Source organism: Daktulosphaira vitifoliae, unplaced genomic scaffold, assembly GCF_025091365.1.
Source record: "Daktulosphaira vitifoliae isolate Bord-2020 unplaced genomic scaffold, ASM2509136v1 Scaffold_53, whole genome shotgun sequence".
Classification (NCBI taxonomy): Eukaryota; Metazoa; Arthropoda; class Insecta; order Hemiptera; family Phylloxeridae; genus Daktulosphaira; species Daktulosphaira vitifoliae.
Genome location: NW_026099622.1, coordinates 49320 through 53211, shown reverse-complemented (window position 1 = coordinate 53211; position 3892 = coordinate 49320). Strand labels below are relative to the sequence as shown.

Genomic DNA, 3892 nt, shown 5'->3' with positions numbered 1-3892 from the left:
TTTTAAGGCAATAAAACAAAATATAATTTTATTTATTGTCTAAATTCATAGTTATCCTTTTCGCTTAATATTGAAAACCAGGAAATTGATGAAGGTCAAGTAACACAAATAAAATATTTGTATTAAGTTGGAGATGTAGTGTCTATATGTTATTTTGTATAACACGAAGTGATTTAAACTTTAATTTAAGGGTTTTCAAGATGTTTTAATACAGACATTTAAATAGTTTTTTCATTAAACCAATGCTTAATACTTCTAATTAAAATTAACAGAGAAGGATAATTAATTTAATTTAATTTTGCTGAATTTCAGCAACTATATTTTAAAAAAATCTTTCTAAAAAATAACAGTGTTTATAACAGTTGAGCTATTTTATACGTTAACTGTACTAACTACCATAGTTTCTATATCAGATGAAATCGATTTTGTGGGTGTAAAATGTATTTTGTCGACAACCATAAATTTGACAATCACCTGGGGAATTTCTCATGAAAGTGAATCACTTATAATGTTTAAAAGGGACATTTTTCTAATTTAACCATTGCTGCTCTCTTTTATAGAGTAACATCTCAGGAAGAAACAAAAGAAAACTAAGTAAATAATAATAAATAAACATTACTGTCTTCGCCTGACATGTATCCACAAAGCAATATCACATTTTTCAAGGAAAAACAAATCTATAAAATTCACTGAAGTGTTTCAATAACCAACGATTTTTTATGATACAGTGTTGACCTTGCAGATTTAATATTATGTGTGTTTGAATTACAGATACACAACGTTCGCGGGTCCAAATGGAGTAGCTGAGAATTTTTCTAATCAATACCAAATAAAGTAAGTGAATTCTTTGAAACATTTTCTTTTTTAAACGCTTTTCCTATCGGTTAATTTTTCGAAATGGTACGTGATGAACCGTCAGATTATGTCTTAAACCGATGTGCTGTGCACTTTGAAATTCGTGAGTTGTCCTCTTAGATTGATGATTGCTACGAACAATATTCATTGAAATCGAAAATAAAAATCAACCGAACCGAAAATGAGTGACCAGCGGAAATAAGTGGTACGACGATCGTTTCCCTGGGCAATGGTATTATCACTTTCATGGTTGATAGGAGCCCCACATGCCGGTTATGGTAACCAATGCTAATAAAACGGAAAATGTCGACCGCCTGGTCGTCCGGAGTAACTGTGTATTTATTTACTAAATAAAATACGGACGAAAAGAACGAGTAATTGACATCAGGTTCAATGGAAAGCAAATTTATTCATTAGACGAGGGAAATGTTAATCTTAACTAATATTACTGTAAGGACCAAAGTAGATTTTGTAAGTGTATTAATAAAACTGTACGTAAATATATTGAATTTATTATCGCCATGTAATAGTAGAAGAAAATGAAAATAACATTAAATTAAGATTACTCTTAAAAGAAATATTCCAGACACAGTAAAACGTCAAAGTAAAAAAAAATTCTAATTCATCAAAAATAAAAATCTTTTCGATTAAAATTTGGTTGATTAAATTAAATATTTCAATTAACAATTTATCTTTAGTGTCTGTCTAGATGAAAAAAATTATAATGAAATTGATGTATGCTTTTATTAAGATTTTAATAGAATGTTGGCCATTTAAAAAATATTTTGTTTTATCTATCATTTTCATCACAACGCATTTTCATTTAACTTCCAACAATTGATTTGTTTTGTACTTACACTATTAGCTAATTCTTATTAAAATTTTATACACTTTGTTCATCAAAACTGCGATAGTTATGTCAAAGAAACAATAACTGAGTTATTCTGAGTTACAATAATATTTATAAAAAAAAAAAGTCCCGCAAAATTTACAAGTTTCATTTAAATCTTTTTTTTTTATGATGTTCCGTACATAAAAATATGTGTATTGTTTTTTGAGCTTCAGATGGATAAAATAAAACGTAAAAAGTCGTTCAACCGAAATTGATTAAAAAGAGAAATAAGTAAATAAACAAAACTGTTCTTCTCGAGAGCAAAGAATAGTCATTTTAGTAAAAATTTATGGGCTATTCATGTTTTGACATTACAATTGGAGTACAAAATACTTTTATGTTTCAAGTAATAACGATTGCCTCAATTGGAGAAAACATAAAAAACAGAAGGCGGAATGACTATATTAATATTCAATAATGTAAATAAATATCTACATAGAAGATGCCTTGTTGAAGTATTAATTTAATTTTCTGTATTAATTAGCTTATTGAGTAGTATACTTTTTTCTTTTAAATTTCATTCATTAAAAATGTGTGTTAATGCAAAACATGTACGTAATAACTATGAAAAGCAATTTGTTTTAGAATCGAATTCAAGAGCAGATATAAATCTTATTAATTTTTTTAATTAACTTGTTTAACTTGAATTTTTTAGATTTTGTACACTTTTGAAATAATTATTTCAGTGACTAATAAAAAAACACTACTTTCATATAAAGGGATCTTGCTTTATCTTAACATATTATTTAACTTGCAAAAATTCAGTTTATTGGTCATCTACCACATTTTATACTTATGTAGAATACATTTTCAAATACCTCTAGAAATACTTTTTGAATCAAATAAAATACAGGGTGGCCCACCACTCACTGACAACTTAAATAACTTAAAATAGTTATATCTCAATAATTATTTTTTTTTACATTTTATTAAAAATATTAATTATTTTAAAATTTTAAATAAAATGTAAAAAAAAAATCTAAGATAGCTATTTTGTAGAGTAGAATTTAAGAAAAAAATTTTTTAAAAATATCTTATTAATATTCAGTAGTAAATATTCTATAGCATTTTAAAGTTTGTGAAAATTTGAATTTTCATGTATTATTTTACGGTATTAAACATTGAAATACGTATTAAGAAAAGGACAGAAGAAAACACTATCTTTTCGTGATTACTATAATTTGGTGGTGTGTAATTTTTTCCATGAAAATGACATACTTTTGAATGAGAGTGATAAGCAATAATTGTCTTTTCAAATTTCTTATCATGGTATTAATGCCAAGGTTGTAAATTATAGTAATCACGAAAAGATAGTGTTTTCTTCTGTCCTTTTCTTAATACGTATTTCAATGTTTAATACCGTAAAATAATACATGAAAATTCAAATTTTCACAAACTTTAAAATGCTATAGAATATTTACTACTGAATATTAATAAGATATTTTTAAAAAATTTTTTTCTTAAATTCTACTCTACAAAATAGCTATCTTAGATTTTTTTTTTACATTTTATTTAAAATTTTAAAATAATTAATATTTTTAATAAAATGTAAAAAAAAATAATTATTGAGATATAACTATTTTAAGTTATTTAAGTTGTCAGTGAGTGGTGGGCCACCCTGTATTTTATTTGATTCAAAAAGTATTTCTAGAGGTATTTGAAAATGTATTCTACATAAGTATAAAATGTGGTAGATGACCAATAAACTGAATTTTTGCAAGTTAAATAATATGTTAAGATAAAGCAAGATCCCTTTATATGAAAGTAGTGTTTTTTTATTAGTCACTGAAATAATTATTTCAAAAGTGTACAAAATCTAAAAAATTCAAGTTAAACAAGTTAATTAAAAAAATTAATAAGATTTATATCTGCTCTTGAATTCGATTCTAAAACAAATTGCTTTTCATAGTTATTACGTACATGTTTTGCATTAACACACATTTTTAATGAATGAAATTTAAAAGAAAAAAGTATACTACTCAATAAGCTAATTAATACAGAAAATTAAATTAATACTTCAACAAGGCATCTTCTATGTAGATATTTATTTACATTATTGAATATTAATATAGTCATTCCGCCTTCTGTTTTTTATGTTTTCTCCAATTGAGGCAATCGTTATTACTTGAAACATAAAAGTATTTT

General features: G+C 25.1%; 1 protein-coding gene across 1 annotated transcript in view; it reads left to right on the top strand.

Annotated features, from left to right (window-relative positions):
- Positions 1-750: 750 nt before the first annotated feature.
- The window catches only part of LOC126908955 (leucine-rich repeat-containing protein 24-like), a 44110-nt gene continuing 40968 nt past the window's right edge, over positions 751-3892 (top strand). Inside the window, exon 1 of the mRNA XM_050691297.1 lies at positions 751-834. The gene's annotated coding sequence lies outside the window, so the exon portion shown is untranslated. The remainder of the gene's footprint in view (positions 835-3892) is intronic.